Source organism: Athene noctua, chromosome 2 (genome assembly GCF_965140245.1).
Source record: "Athene noctua chromosome 2, bAthNoc1.hap1.1, whole genome shotgun sequence".
NCBI lineage: Eukaryota > Metazoa > Chordata > Aves > Strigiformes > Strigidae > Athene > Athene noctua.
Genome location: NC_134038.1, coordinates 1,410,966 through 1,427,354, shown reverse-complemented (window position 1 = coordinate 1,427,354; position 16,389 = coordinate 1,410,966).

The window sequence follows — 16,389 nt, the reverse complement described above, 5'->3', positions numbered from 1 at the left end:
CCAATAGAGCCAAATCCAGCCTGATGAAGTTCAGCAAGGCCAAGGGCCATGTCCTGCCTGTGGGTCGGGTCAGTCCCAGCCATGGGTACAGGCTGGGTGATGAGTGGATTTCTGAGCGTGTCTTCAGGCCTGTCCTTTCCCCTTGGCTGTGCTCTGTGGTTGTTTTGGTGCCCTTGATGCTTGTCAGGTTGTGTCTGGCAGAAAGGAGGCTGCGTGTTTGTGTTTGTGTCCCCCGGGGTCCATCCCTGGGGTGGCAGTGCCAGCAGCCCCAGGAGGGCTGTTTGCCAGAGCAGGCCGTTGTCCTGGCAGCCCTGGTTCAGAGCTCACAAGCCCTGTGCTGCCGGGAGGGCTGTCCTGCTGCCCGGAGCCTTGTGTTGCCCCCTCCGTAGCCCTGTCCTTAGCTGCTGTTGGAAGCTTGCAGCCTGGGCTCTGCCATGACGTGTCCAAGGAAGAGCAGCGGAGCCGGTGAAGGATGTAGAGAGCAAGAGTCCGGGTGCACGGCTGAGGGAAGTGGGGGTCTTGAGTCTGGAGAAAAGGAGGCTGAGCGGAGACCTTATTGTGGTGTACAGCTACTGAGAGCAGGTTGTAGGGAGGTGGGCGTCAGTCTCTTCTCCCGAGTAACAAGTGATAGGACAAGAGGAAAGAGCCTCACGTTGCAGCAGGGGAGGTTTGGGCTGGATATTGGGAACACATTTATGCCCCACAGTGCCATGAAGCCCGGGAACAGGTTGTGTGTGAAGTGGTTGAGTCACCCTGCCGGGAGGTATTTCAGAGCTGTTTAGATGTGGCGCTCGGGGACATGGTTTAGTGTTGGAGGCGGCCGTGTCAGGTTAAGGGTTGGACTCGCCGGTGTTAAGGGCCTTTTCCAAGCTAAAGGACTCTCTGATTGTATCTGGGGCACCTGGGCAGGGCAGGGGATTTTCTGGAGATGCCGTGAGTGTGGCAAGAGGCAGAGGGGGAGTGTGAGCGTCAGGCAGGGAGGTGTTGAGGCCGGGCCGTGGGGGTCTCTACTTGGGGGCAGTGCCGAGGGGTGAGGCCATTTCTCTGTGCAGTGTCTGATGGGACAAAAAAGTATTTGGAGATTTCCGAGGGCAGTTGGAGGCAAGCAAGCGGCACGTGTGTGCAGAGGCGAGGCCCTGGTGGTGGTGGATGCGTGCCCAAGGGTTGAGGACTGGCCAGGCCTGTCCCCCTGGAGCCGAGGGGAGTGTTTGCAGGCTGCGTGTCAGGCGAGCAGGGCTTGTTGCTGAGGAAGGGCAGTTGAGGTAAAAGGAGTGCTGTGTGAGTGGGTGTACGAAGGTCCCCGGGGCGTGATGGTTTTCACCCAGGAATGCCGAGGGAACCAGCTGATGTATTTGGGAAGCGACTCTTGATATTCTTCGCAAGGTCGTGATTGCTGGGAGCAGTTTCGAAGGACTGGAAGACAGCTCACACCTCTTGTGACTTTTAGAAGAAGAAGATGGAGGATGTGGGAAACGAGAGTCTGGTGAGCCTGAGCTCGGTTTGAGGGAGGACAATAGAGAAATTCATCCCGGAATGTGCTGCCACAGATGCAAATGACAAGAAGCTGATGAGGATTGATCAGCACTATTTACTAATGGCAAAATGTGATTGACCTAATTCCATGTCTTTGGTGTTGAAGAGACTGTTTATTGGACGAGTTGAGAGCAGTGACGGTGGTTGAGCTGTGCTTGACTGAAGCCTTTGTCAGTGTCTGCTGTGATGTGCTCCCAGACAAGGTGAGCAAGGACGGGTCGTGTCAGTGGCCAGTGAGGGGGACTGTAAAGCGTCTGAAGGGCTGGGCCCAGAGGCTTGTGATCAGTGGCAGAACAAGAGGCCTTGGGCACAAGTGGGAACAGAGGAAATTCCATGGGCAGAGGCAGCGAGCCTTGTTCAGTGTCAGGAGTGTGAGAGGCGGTGGAGTCTCTGTCCGGGGAGATACTGCAAACCCGACTGGCCGTGGTCCCTGACAAACTGCTCTTGCTGTCCCTGCCTGAGTAGGGCCTTAAAACACCTTCTCTCCCAAGTTCCTGCCAGACTAAATGTTTCTGTGATTGTATTTGCTGGGAGGGCTGGAGAGTCCTGCTGGGGAAGAGAGTGAGTCAAGCGTGTGCTGGCACGGGGACACATTCTCAGAGGCGTGAGCCGGGGAGCTCTGTCACGTCAAAGCCTTTGTCAGAGCAAGTGCTGTGCTGGTGTCCCATTCCAGCAGCCCCCCAGGTGCCAGCCTGTGTTGTTGGTGGTGGCACATTTCCTAGGAGAGGTTTTGTGGCCCTTCTGGATCCACTGCGGTGGCCTGTTGAGGCCTGGCTTTGTGCCTGCTGAGGTTGTAAGAGCGTTGGGAGAAAAAAGGAAGATGAGGCTTCTGAGGTTGGGATGCAGGAGAAATTTACTGAGGGAAAAAAGGGTGGAAAGTCAGGGGATCCAAGAGGAAGGGATCTGCTGTGAGGCGCATTAAATGTGACCATCTGCTGACATTGATTGTGTGCAGGAGATTTTTGCCAGAGCACTGAGGTCTTGTTGCCCTGCAGTGGAATCTGTCGAGCAGAGGTTCCTGGTGGGTTCTGGGTTGTGAGAAGGTGTTTGCAGAGGAGAGTAGTGACAAGAGCAGAAGGGTCGATGCAGAGAAGGACGTGGGAGAAGAGGCGGAGGAACATGGGCCGTGTTTCCAGGCAGCCCAGGCTGGCTGATTCCCTGCTTCCTTCCCTGGTGCATTGGGAGGAGAAGTTGTGGGCAACGAGCCTGTGTGTGAGCACCGACACGGAGGTGCATCCTGAAAGCATGCCGTGGCTTCCACAGCTGGTGTCAGGGGTGATGTGGAGGGCCCTTAGCAGGGGTAGCAGCCTCTGGTGCCGCGGAAGCAGCCCAGGCCGCCCAAGCCGTAGCCGAAGCCTCCGGAGGAGACGGGCACTCCCTGGGCACTGAGGGCACTGCCCACGGCAGCCGAGGAGGAGGATCCGACGGCGGTGCTCTGGGGGAAGGAGCTGAGGATGGGTCCTGGCAGGGTGACCACGACGGTGGAAGGCTGGATGACGACGCGGGAGTCCTCGCACTGCCTGACACAGGGCTCGTTGCAGCTGTTGGCCAGCGGGGTGGGTCCGCAGGGGCGGCAGAGATCGTAGCAGGCCATGTCTGTGGTGTGGAGGGTCCCTGGAAGAGAGGGTGTTGAGCAAGCGGAGGGGCGTGGGGGTGCGAGGGGCGTTGCTGCAGGAGGGCGAGGGAGCGGGGAGGGCTGTGGTGGGTGTGTGTGGAGCGTGGCGGTGGGGAGGCGTCAGGGGTGCTGAGGCTGGGGGCAGAGCGTGCTGGGAGAGCCGGGGCAGGTGGGTGAGGAGAAGGAGGGGAAGGGGGTTGAGGCTGACCTTGCTGAGCGCGCAGGAGAAGGCGTCAGGAGAAGTGTGTGAGGGAGAGAGGCGCTGGGCCGGCTTTTATGCTGGTCCCCAAGGGGCGGGACAGCCTTTGGGCATGGCGGCATTTCTCAGTGAGCAGTTTTGTTCATGCCACAGCCTGGCCAGTAATGAGGTGGGTGTGTTTTCCTTCCCACAACGCTCCTTTTTCATGTTCTCCTCTTGAGGACGTGTCCATCTGACCCTGGCGGCACCTTTCACGGCAGAGCAGGTATTTGGGAGGATTCACATGGAAGGTGCGTGTCAGGGCATTCCTGAGACGTGGCCAAAGCGCAGGAGAGGTGGGTTGTGATCAGCGAGATCATCGCGTGGCACTTGTGTGTTGTGGTTTGTGGGTGTGTTGTGAAGAGGGGACCCCATTTCTTCGCAGCCCGTCAGGCTGGTCTGGGCTTTGGACGTGCAGTGGGCACGTGGGTCTGCCCCTTCCATCTGGGCTCGTCGTCTCTCCTCCTTTTTACGTTGCCGCCGTTTGTACTGCATTGACAACACAAGGGTTTACTAGCCATGGGGCTTTAGTAATTTATTCTACACAGTAGAAGCTTCCCCCATTGTCCAATAGAGCCAAATCCAGCCTGATGAAGTTCAGCAAGGCCAAGGGCAATGTCCTGCCTGTGGGTCGGGTCAGTCCCAGCCATGGGTACAGGCTGGGTGATGAGTGGATTTCTGAGCGTGTCTTCAGGCCTGTCCTTTCCCCTTGGCTGTGCTCTGTGGTTGATTTTGTGCCCTTGATGCTTGTCAGGTTGTGTCTGGCAGAAAGGAGGCTGCGTGTTTGTGTTTGTGTCCCCCGGGGTCCATCCCTGGGGTGGCAGTGCCAGCAGCCCCAGGAGGGCTGTTTGCCAGAGCAGGCCGTTGTCCTGGCAGCCCTGGTTCAGAGCTCACAAGCCCTGTGCTGCCGGGAGGGCTGTCCTGCTGCCCGGAGCCTTGTGTTGCCCCCTCCGTAGCCCTGTCCTTAGCTGCTGTTGGAAGCTTGCAGCCTGGGCTCTGCCATGACGTGTCCAAGGAAGAGCAACGGAGCCGGTGAAGGATGTAGAGAGCAAGAGTCCGGGTGCACGGCTGAGGGAAGTGGGGGTCTTGAGTCTGGAAAAAAGGAGGCTGAGGGGAGACCTTATTGTGGTGTACAGCTACTGAGAGCAGGTTGTAGGGAGGTGGGCGTCAGTCTCTTCTCCCGAGTAACAAGTGATAGGACAAGAGGAAAGAGCCTCACGTTGCAGCAGGGGAGGTTTGGGCTGGATATTGGGAACACATTTATGCCCCACAGTGCCATGAAGCCCGGGAACAGGTTGTGTGTGAAGTGGTTGAGTCACCCTGCCGGGAGGTATTTCAGAGCTGTTTAGATGTGGCGCTCGGGGACATGGTTTAGTGTTGGAGGCGGCCGTGTCAGGTTAAGGGTTGGACTCGCCGGTGTTAAGGGCCTTTTCCAAGCTAAAGGACTCTCTGATTGTATCTGGGGCACCTGGGCAGGGCAGGGGATTTTCTGGAGATGCCGTGAGTGTGGCGAGAGGCAGAGGGGGAGTGTGAGCGTCAGGCAGGGAGGTGTTGAAGCGGCTCTTGATATTCTTCACAAGGTCATGGTCGCTGGGAGCAGTTCCTGAAGACTGGAAGAGAGCTCTCACCCCTTGTGTCTTTTATAAGAAGAAGAGGGAGGATGTGGGAAACTAGAGTCTGGTGAGCCTGAGCTCGTTTCCAGGGAGGACAATAGAGAAATTCATCCCGGAATGTGCTGCCAAGCCCGTGAATAACGAGAAGGTGATGAGGAGTGGTCAGCATGGATTCACAAAGGGGAAATGGTGCTTGACCCACATCCGTGTCTTCCACGTTGAAGAGACTGGTTATTGGACGAGGTGAGAGCAGTGACGGTGGTTGAGCTGTGCTTGACTGAAGCCTTTGTCAGTGTCTGCTGTGATGTGCTCCCAGACAAGGTGAGCAAGGACGGGTTGTGTCAGTGGCCAGTGAGGGGGACTGCAAAGCGACTGAAGGGCTGGGCCCAGAGGCTTGTGATCAGTGGCAGAACAAGAGGCCTTGGGCACAAGTGGGAACAGATGAAATTCCATGGGCAGAGGCAGCGAGCCTTGTTCAGTGTCAGGAGTGTGAGAGGCGGTGGAGTCTCTGTCTGGGGAGATACTGCAAACCCGAGCTGGCCCTGCACGAGGACAGGGGTTGAAGCACCTTTTCTCCCAAGTTCCTGCCAAACTAAATGATTCTGTGATTCTGTTTTCTGGGAGGCCTGGAGAGTCCTGCTGGGGAAGAGAGTGAGTCAAGCGTGTGCTGGCACGGGGACACTTTATCAAAGGCATGTTCAGTTGGGTGTTTTTCATGTCAAAGCCTTTGTCTGAGCAAGAGGTGGGCTTGTGTCATGTTTTGGAAGCTCCCAGGTGCCAGTCTGTGCAGGTGGTGTTGGCAGCATAATTTACAGGAGATGCACTGTATTCCTTTTGCCCCCACCCCAATGGCCGGTTGAGGCCTGGCTAGTGCCGGGTGGGGATGGAAGAGATTTTAGAGAAGAAAAGAAGTGGAGGCGTCTCAGTCTGGGATGCATAGAATTTATTGCAGGAAATAAACAGGGAAAAGTCAAGAGCGTGAGGTGGAAGGGAGCCAGTCTGAGGTGCAAGTAGTGAGATCATCAGCAGAGCTCCCTTTGCATGCAGGAGATTGTGCCAGAGCTCTGAGATCTTCCTGCCCTGCAGTGGGATCAGCCGTCCAGAGGTGCCCCGTGGCTTTTGCCCTGTGAGAAGGTGTTTGCAGTGGAGAGCAGTGTCCATAGCAGAAGGGTCGATGCAGCGAAGTAAGTGGGAGAAGAGGAGGAGGAACATGGGCCGTGTTTCCAGGCATCCCGGGCTGGTCCCTTCACTGCTTCCTGGCCTGGTGCCTTGAGAGGAGGAGACGTCAATGGCGGGCATGTGTGTGAGCACCGACACAGAGGTGCATCCTGAACGCATGCCGTGGCTTCCAGAGCTGCTGTCAGGGGTGTTGTGGTGGTCCCTTAGCAGGGGTAGCAGCCTCTGGTGCCGCGGAAGCAGCCCAGGCCGCCCAAGCCGTAGCCGAAGCCTCCGGAGGAGATGGGCACTCCCTGGGCACTGAGGGCACTGCCCACGGCAGCCAAGGAGGAGGATCCGACAGCGGTGCTCTGGGGGAAGGAGCTGAGGATGGGTCCTGGCAGGGTGACCAGCACGGCGGGAGGCTGGATGACGACGCGGGAGTCCTCGCACTGCCTGACACAGGGCTCGTTGCAGCTGTTGGCCAGCGGGGTGGGTCCGCAGGGGCGGCAGAGATCGTAGCAGGCCATGTCTGTGGTGTGGAGGGTCCCTGGAAGAGAGGGTGTTGAGCAAGCGGAGGGGCGTGGGGGTGCGAGGGGCGTTGCTGCAGGAGGGCGAGGGAGCGGGGAGGGCTGTGGTGGGTGTGTGTGGAGCGTGGCGGTGGGGAGGCGTCAGGGGTGCTGAGGCTGGGGGCAGAGCGTGCTGGGAGAGCCGGGGCAGGTGGGTGAGGAGAAGGAGGGGAAGGGGGTTGAGGCTGACCTTGCTGAGCGCGCAGGAGAAGGCGTCAGGAGAAGTGTGTGAGGGAGAGAGGCGCTGGGCCGGCTTTTATGCTGGTCCCCAAGGGGCGGGACAGCCTTTGGGCATGGCGGCATTTCTCAGTGAGCAGTTTTGTTCATGCCACATTCTGGCCAGTAATGAGGTGGGTGTGTTTTCCTTCCCACAACGCTCCTTTTTCATGTTCTCCTCTTGAGGACGTGTCCATCTGACCCTGGCAGCACCTTTCACGGCAGAGCAGGTATTTGGGAGGATTCACATGGAAGGTGCGTGTCAGGGCGTTCCTGAGACGTGGCCAAAGCGCAGGAGAGGGGGGTTGTGATCAGCGAGGTCATCGCGTGGCACTTGTGTGTTGTGGTTTGTGGGTGCGTTGTGAAGAGGGGACCCCGTTTCCGCGCAGCCCATCAGGCTGGTCTGGGCTTTGGACGTGCAGTGGGCACGTGGGTCTGCCCCTTCCATCTGGGCTCAGCGTCCCTCCTCACTTTTAGATTGTGGCTGTCTGTACTGTATTGACAACACAAGGGTTTGCTAGCCATGGGGCTGTAGGAATTTATTCAACACAGTAGAAACTTCCCCCATTGTCCGATAGAGCCAAATCCAGCCTGATGAAGTTCAGCAAGGCCAAGGGCAATGTCCTGCCTGTGGGTCGGGTCAGTCCCAGCCATGGGTACAGGCTGGGTGATGAGTGGATTTCTGAGCGTGTCTTCAGGCCTGTCCTTTCCCCTTGGCTGTGCTCCGTGGTTGTTTTGGTGCCCTTGATGCTTGTCAGGTTGTGTCTGGCAGAAAGGAGGCTGCGTGTTTGTGTTTGTGTCCCCCGGGGTCCATCCCTGGGGTGGCAGTGCCAGCAGCCCCAGGAGGGCTGTTTGCCAGAGCAGGCCGTTGTCCTGGCAGCCCTGGTTCAGAGCTCACAAGCCCTGTGCTGCCGGGAGGGCTGTCCTGCTGCCCAGAGCCTTGTGTTGGTGTCTCTGCAGTGCTGGCCTCAGATGGGGCCACAGGTTTGCAGCCTGGGCTCTGGTGTGACATAGTGCTTGGTGTGGGGCACATCATCATGTCAGGTGAATTTTTGGGGAGCCCCTGAGTGTGGCGAGAGGTCGAGCCAGGAGCGGGAGCAGCAGGCAGGGGAGGTGTTGAGCCAGGGCCTTTGAGATCTTAAATTGCGTTGAATTTTGAGGGGTGAGACTGTTTCTGTGATAATTTTCTATTTGATTTAAGAGAGTTTGGTGATTTCTGAGGGCAGTTGGAGGCAAGTAAGCGGCACGTGTCTGCAGAGGCGAGGCCCTGGTGGTGGCGGATGCGTGCCGAAGGGTCAAGGACTGGCCAGGCCTGTCCCCCTGGAGCCGAGGGGAGTGTTTGCAGGCTGCGTGTCAGGCGAGCAGGGCTTGTTGCTGAGGCAGAGGAACTGAGGTTGGACGAGTGCTGTGTGAGTGCATGGAGACAAGTCCTTGCGGTGTGACGGGTCATAGCCACGAATGCTGAGGGAACTGGTTGATGTCCTTGGCAGACCATTATCCATTGTTTGGGAAGTTCATGGTGCCCGTTCCTGATGGCTGGAAGAGAGCTCACAGGGCTCTGATCTACCCTGAATATATCTTGGCAGGAAGATCTGGGGAAATAGAGGCTGGTGAGCCTGCTCTTGTTTGTGTGGCAGTTCATGTAGGAAATGCTTCTGGAAGGCTCTGCCAAGCCCAGGAAGGAGAGGAACCTGATGGGGAGTTGTCAGTGTGGATTTACAAGGAGGAAATCATGCTTGACTAACCGTCGTGTCTTCCACATTGAAGTGAGTAGCTCTGTGCATGAGGAGAAAGCTGTGGCTGGCGTTTAGCTCCAGTTGGATGGTTTCTCTCATTGCAGTGTCCTGGAGAAGCTGACAAAGTACCTGTTGTGTAAGTGGCCAGAGCGATGGACTGTGAAGCGGCTGAAGGTCTGGGCCCAGAGGCTTGTGCTAAGTGGCCCAAAGTGCATTTGGAGGCAAGTCTCCAGTGGTGTAACCCAGGAGTGGGATTCACGAGTCCTTCACTGTTCCACATGTTCCTGTATGCCGGGGGCAGAGGGATGGCGTGCCCCCTCAGCAAGTGTAGAGACGATGGCAAATCCGGAGGACTGGCTGATGCAGGGGCTGTTTGTGCCACCGTTCCGAGGGATCTGGAGAGTCTGGACAATGGGGCGGAGAGGAACCTCCTGGGATTCATCAGGGGTAAATTTTGTAGTCCAGCACCTGGGGCTGAATGCCTCAGGGCCCCAGGTCATACTAGGGGGGAGAGGCTGGAGTGCAGCTTTTCTGAAGATGAATTTCCTGTGCTGGTGGAGAACAAGCTGACTATAAGGCCCCAGTGCACTCCTGAGGCCATAAGAGGTCAAGAGTCTCCAGGGCAACGTTGGGAAGAGCGTTGCCAGGCGGTCGGGGGGTGATCCTGTTCTCTCCTCAGTGCTGGTGAGGCCCCATGGGGAACCAGAGGTGTGTCAGTGTGACCTCGGTGGAGGGGCAGGTCATGGAGCAGATCGTCGGGAGCGCCTTCCCTCAGCACGTAGAGGGCAAGCAGGTGATCAGCGTGGCTTTGAGCAGGGCAGGTCCTGCTTGCCTATGGGGATCTTCTTCCGGGACAGGAGAGGCTGTGGATGTTTGTGACCCGGACTTGAGTAAAGCCTTTGATGCTGTTTCCTCCATCATTGTCCTGGAGCAACTGGCTGCTTGTTTCTTGCTCTGGCATATTGTTTGTTGCTTAAAAAACTGTCTGTGTGCCTGGGCCCAGAGTGTTGTGGTGAATGGAGTTAAATCGAGTTGGTGGCCGGTCACAAGTGTTGTTCTCCAGGGCTGCGTACTGGGGCCAGTTCTGTCCAAGATGTTTATCAATGATGTGGGCGAGGGGATCGAGTGCACCCCCAGTAAGTTTGTGGAGGACAGCAATTTGGGTGGGAGTGTTGATCTGCTGGAGGGCAGGAAGGCTCTACAGAGGGATCAGGACAGGCTGGATCGATGGGCCGAGGCCAATTGTATGAGGTTCGACAAGGCTGAGTGCCGGGTCCTGCGCTTGGGTCACAGCAACCCCCTGCGATGCTCTGGGCTTGGGGCAGAGCGGCTGGAAAGCTGCCTGTCGGGAAAGGACCTGGGGGTGTTGGTTGACAAGTGTCTGAATATGAGCCGGCTGTGTGCCCAGGTGGCCAAGAAGGCCAGTGGCATCATGGCTGGTCTGAGGAACAGTGTGGCCAGCAGGTGTAGGCAGGGATTTTCTTCCCTTTGTCGCCAATTGTGAGGCCGCACCTCAAATTCAGAGTTCAGTTTTAGGCAACGCATTATGAGAAAATATCGAGGTGCTGGAGTGTGTCCAGGGAAGGGAAACGAAGCTGGTCAAGGTTTGAGAGCACAAGTCCTGGGAAGAGCTGCTGAGGGAACTGCGGTGGTTGAGTGTGGAGAAAAGGAGGATGAGGGGAACCTTATCGCCCTCTACCACGACCTGAAAGGAGACTGTATTGAGTCGGGTGTTGGGTTTTTTTCCTGTGTAAGAAGGGATAGGGTGAAAGGAAGTGGTCTCAGGTTGTACCATGGCAGGTGTAAATTGGCTATTAGGAAAAATTTCATCACTGAAAGTGCTGTCATGCATTGGAAAGGGCTGCCCAGGGCAGTGGTTGATTCACCGCTGTGCATACATTAACAGGACCCGTAGGTTTGGTGTTGGGGACATGGTTTAATGGTGTCCTTGGTAGCATTACCTGACGGGTTGGAGTCAATGACTTTTTGGGCCTTTTGCAGCCTAAATATATCCTTGATTATACGGGCGTGCTGCCACGGGGACCTTGCATCGGAGATGTGTGTAGAAGTGCATGAATGTGTTCAGCCTTTGTTTGGGCAAGTGAAGGGCTTGTGTCATGTGCCTGCAGCCCCCGTGTGCTAGTCTGTGGTCTGGTTGATGTTCTTGGCAACCTCTGGCCAAAGAGAGGTCTTCTCCTCCCTCTTTCACCCACCCAATGGCCTATTGAGCCCTGGCTTTGTGGCAGATGAGGTTGGAAGAGTTTTGGGAGAAGAAATAAAGCGGAGGCTTCTCAGTCTTTGATGCAGAAGAAGTTTATTGAAAGAAAAAACCAGTGAAAAAGCAAGAGTGCCATGTGGAAGGGAGCCGGTCTGAGGTGCAAGCAGGGCAGCCATCCGCTGATGTCCCTTCCGTGCTGTAGATTTTGGCAGAGCTCTGAGATTTTCCTGCCATGCAGTAGGATCAGCCGACCAGAGGTGCACAGTGGGCTTTGTCTCGTTAGAGGGTGTTTGCAGTGGTAAGTAGCGTCCATAGGAGAATGGCTGATGCAGAGAAGTGGGAGAATATAAGGAGGAACATGGGCCATGATTCCAGGCAGCCCGAGCAGAGGAGCCACTGATGGGAGTTCTACATCCAGAAAGAGGCTGATGAGCGTCCCAAAAGCATGCCGTGGCCTCCAGGGTGTGTGTAGCTGTTGTCAGGGGTGTTGTGGTCCCTTAGCAGGGGTAGCAGCCTCTGGTGCCGCTGAAGCAGCCCAGGCCGCCCAAGCCGTAGCCGAAGCCTCCGGAGGAGACGGGCACTCCCTGGGCACTGAGGGCACTGCCCACGGCAGCTGAGGAGGAGGATCCGACGGCAGTGCTCTGGGGGAAGGAGCTGAGGATGGGTCCTGGCAGGGTGACCACGACGGTGGAAGGCTGGATGACGACGCGGGAGTCCTCGCACTGCCTGACACAGGGCTCGTTGCAGCTGTTGGCCAGCGGGGTGGGTCCGCAGGGGCGGCAGAGATCGTAGCAGGCCATGTCTGTGGTGTGGAGGGTCCCTGGAAGAGAGGGTGTTGAGCAAGCGGAGGGGCGTGGGGGTGCGAGGGGCGTTGCTGCAGGAGGGCGAGGGAGCGGGGAGGGCTGTGGTGGGTGTGTGTGGAGCGTGGCGGTGGGGAGGCGTCAGGGGTGCTGAGGCTGGGGGCAGAGCGTGCTGGGAGAGCCGGGGCAGGTGGGTGAGGAGAAGGAGGGGAAGGGGGTTGAGGCTGACCTTGCTGAGCGCGCAGGAGAAGGCGTCAGGAGAAGTGTGTGAGGGAGAGAGGCGCTGGGCCGGCTTTTATGCTGGTCCCCAAGGGGCGGGACAGCCTTTGGGCATGGCGGCATTTCTCAGTGAGCAGTTTTGTTCATGCCACAGCCTGGCCAGTAATGAGGTGGGTGTGTTTTCCTTCCCACAACGCTCCTTTTTCATGTTCTCCTCTTGAGGACGTGTCCATCTGACCCTGGCGGCACCTTTCACGGCAGAGCAGGTATTTGGGAGGATTCACATGGAAGGTGCGTGTCAGGGCGTTCCTGAGACGTGGCCAAAGCGCAGGAGAGGTGGGTTGTGATCAGCGAGGTCATCGCGTGGCACTTGTGTGTTGTGGTTTGTGGGTGCATTGTGAAGAGGGGATCCCATTTCCTCGCAGCTTGTCAGGCTGGTCTGGGCTTTGGACGTGCAGTGGGCACGTGGGTCTGCCCCTTCCATCTGGGCTCAGCATCCCTCTTGCTTTTTAGTTTGTCACTGTCTCTGCTTGAATTACATCACAGGGGTTTGATAGCCATGAGGCTGTAGGAATTTATTTTGTGGGAAGACGGTAGAAGCTTCAACCATTGTCCAATAGAGCCAAATCCAGCCTGATGAAGTTCAGCAAGGCCAAGGGCAATGTCCTGCCTGTGGGTCGGGTCAGTCCCAGCCATGGGTACAGGCTGGGTGATGAGTGGATTTCTGAGCGTGTCTTCAGGCCTGTCCTTTCCCCTTGGCTGTGCTCCGTGGTTGTTTTGGTGCCCTTGATGCTTGTCAGGTTGTGTCTGGCAGAAAGGAGGCTGCGTGTTTGTGTTTGTGTCCCCCGGGGTCCATCCCTGGGGTGGCAGTGCCAGCAGCCCCAGGAGGGCTGTTTGCCAGAGCAGGCCGTTGTCCTGGCAGCCCTGGTTCAGAGCTCACAAGCCCTGTGCTGCCGGGAGGGCTGTCCTGCTGCCCAGAGCCTTGTGTTGCCCCCTCCGTAGCCCTGTCCTTAGCTGCTGTTGGAAACTTGCAGCCTGGGCTCTGCCATGACGTGTCCAAGGAAGAGCAGCGGAGCCGGTGAAGGATGTAGAGAGCAAGAGTCCGGGTGCACGGCTGAGGGAAGTGGGGGTCTTGAGTCTGGAGAAAAGGAGGCTGAGGGGAGACCTTATTGTGGTGTACAGCTACTGAGAGCAGGTTGTAGGGAGGTGGGCGTCAGTCTCTTCTCCTGAGTAACAAGTGATAGGACGAGAGGAAAGAGCCTCACGTTGCAGCAGGGGAGGTTTGGGCTGGATATTGGGAACACATTTATGCCCCACAGTGCCATGAAGCCCGGGAACAGGTTGTGTGTGAAGTGGTTGAGTCACCCTGCCGGGAGGTATTTCAGAGCTGTTTAGATGTGGCGCTCGGGGACATGGTTTAGTGTTGGAGGCGGCCGTGTCAGGTTAAGGGTTGGACTCGCCGGTGTTAAGGGCCTTTTCCAAGCTAAAGGACTCTCTGATTGTATCTGGGGCACCTGGGCAGGGCAGGGGATTTTTCTGGAGATGCCGTGAGTGTGGCGAGAGGCAGAGGGGGAGTGTGAGCGTCAGGCAGGGAGGTGTTGAGGCCGGGCCGTGGGGGTCTCTACTTGGGGGCAGTGCCGAGGGGTGAGGCCATTTCTCTGTGCAGTGTCTGATGGGACAAAAAAGTATTTGGAGATTTCCGAGGGCAGTTGGAGGCAAGCAAGCGGCACGTGTGTGCAGAGGCGAGGCCCTGGTGGTGGTGGATGCGTGCCGAAGGGTCGAGGACTGGCCAGGCCTGTCCCCCTGGAGCCGAGGGGAGTGTTTGCAGGCTGCGTGTCAGGCGAGCAGGGCTTGTTGCCGAGGAAGGGGAGTTGAGGTAAAAGGAGTGCTGTGTGAGTGGGTGTATGAAGGTCCCCGGGGCCTGATGGTTTTCACCCAGGAATGCCGAGGGAACGGGCTGATGCATTTGGGAAGCGACTCTTGATATTCTTTGCAAGGTCGTGATTGCTGGGAGCAGTTTCGAAGGACTGGAAGACAGCTCACACCTCTTGTGACTTTTAGAAGAAGAAGATGGAGGATGTGGGAAACTAGAGTCTGGTGAGCCTGAGCTCGGTTTGAGGGAGGACAATAGAGAAATTCATCCCGGAATGTGCTGCCACAGATGCAAATGACAAGAAGCTGATGAGGAGTGATCAGCAAGTATTTACTAATGGCAAAATGTGATTGACCTAATTCCATGTCTTTGGTGTTGAAGAGACTGGTTATTGGACGAGGTGAGAGCAGTGACGGTGGTTGAGCTGTGCTTGACTGAAGCCTTTGTCAGTGTCTGCTGTGATGTGCTCCCAGACAAGGTGAGCAAGGACGGGTTGTGTCAGTGGCCAGTGAGGGGGACTGCAAAGCGTCTGAAGGGCTGGGCCCTGAGGCTTGTGATCAGTGGCAGAACAAGAGGCCTTGGGCACAAGTGGGAACAGATGAAATTCCATGGGCAGAGGCAGCGAGCCTTGTTCAGTGTCAGGAGTGTGAGAGGCGGTGGAGTCTCTGTCTGGGGAGATACTGCAAACCCGACTGGCCCTGCACGAGGACAGGGGTTGAAGCACCTTTTCTCCCAAGTTCCTGCCAAACTAAATGATTTGTGATTCTGTTTTCTGGGAGGCCTGGAGAGTCCTGCTGGGGAAGAGAGTGAGTCAAGGGTGTGCTGGCACGGGGACACTTTATCAAAGGCATGTTCAGTTGGGTGTTTTTCATGTCAAAGCCTTTGTCTGAGCAAGAGATGGGCTTGTGTCATGTTTTGGAAGCTCCCAGGTGCCAGTCTGTGCAGGTGGTGTTGGCAGCATAATTTACAGGAGATGCACTGTATTCCTTTTGCCCCCACCCCAATGGCCGGTTGAGGCCTGGCTTGTGCCGGGTTGGGATGGAAGAGATTTTAGAGAAGAAAAGAAGTGGAGGCGTCTCAGTCTGGGATGCATAGAATTTATTGCAGGAAAAAAACAGGGAAAAGTCAAGAGCGTGAGGTGGAAGGGAGCCAGTCTGAGGTGCAAGTAGTGCGCCCATCAGCAGAGCTCCCTTTGCATGCAGGAGATTGTGCCAGAGCTCTGAGATCTTCCTGCCCTGCAGTGGGATCAGCCGTCCAGAGGTGCCCCGTGGCTTTTGCCCTGTGAGAAGGTGTTTGCAGTGGAGAGCAGCGTCCATAGCAGAAGGGTCGATGCAGCGAAGTAAGTGGAAGAAGAGGAGGAGGAACATGGGCCGTGTTTCCAGGCATCCCGGGCTGGTCCCTTCACTGCTTCCTGGCCTGGTGCCTTGAGAGGAGGAGACGTCGATGGCGGGCATGTGTGTGAGCACCGACACAGAGGTGCATCCTGAACGCATGCCGTGGCTTCCAGAGCTGGTGTCAGGGGTGATGTGGAGGGCCCTTAGCAGGGGTAGCAGCCTCTGGTGCCGCGGAAGCAGCCCAGGCCGCCCAAGCCGTAGCCGAAGCCTCCGGAGGAGACGGGCACTCCCTGGGCACTGAGGGCACTGCCCACGGCAGCCGAGGAGGAGGATCCGACGGCGGTGCTCTGGGGGAAGGAGCTGAGGATGGGTCCTGGCAGGGTGACCACGACAGTGGAAGGCTGGATGACGACGCGGGAGTCCTCGCACTGCCTGACACAGGGCTCGTTGCAGCTGTTGGCCAGCGGGGTGGGTCCGCAGGGGCGGCAGAGATCGTAGCAGGCCATGTCTGTGGTGTGGAGGGTCCCTGGAAGAGAGGGTGTTGAGCAAGCGGAGGGGCGTGGGGGTGCGAGGGGCGTTGCTGCAGGAGGGCGAGGGAGCGGGGAGGGCTGTGGTGGGTGTGTGTGGAGCGTGGCGGTGGGGAGGCGTCAGGGGTGCTGAGGCTGGGGGCAGAGCGTGCTGGGAGAGCCGGGGCAGGTGGGTGAGGAGAAGGAGGGGAAGGGGGTTGAGGCTGACCTTGCTGAGCGCGCAGGAGAAGGCGTCAGGAGAAGTGTGTGAGGGAGAGAGGCGCTGGGCCGGCTTTTATGCTGGTCCCCAAGGGGCGGGACAGCCTTTGGGCATGGCGGCATTTCTCAGTGAGCAGTTTTGTTCATGCCACAGCCTGGCCAGTAATGAGGTGGGTGTGTTTTCCTTGACTTTTTGTTCTCTTATTTGATGTCCTTGTGTTGCTGACCTGTCCATGTGACCCTGGCGTCAGCTTTTAAGGCAGAGCAGGTATTTGGGGCGATTGACACGGAAGGTGAGTGTCAGAGCATTTAGCAGAGGTGGCCAAATCATAGGAGCGGTGGCTTGTCCTGAGTGAGGTCACCCCGTGGCACTCGCCTGGTGGGGTTTGCGGGTGTGCGGTGAAGAGGAGACCCCGTTTATTCTCAGGCCTCGCAGGCTGGTCTGGGCCTTGGATGTGTTGTGGGTGTGAGAGGCTGCCCCTCCCATCATGTCTGGCCCCTCCCTGCCTTGATGCCAGCTCACTAATCCTGTCTGTAGGCCTGGC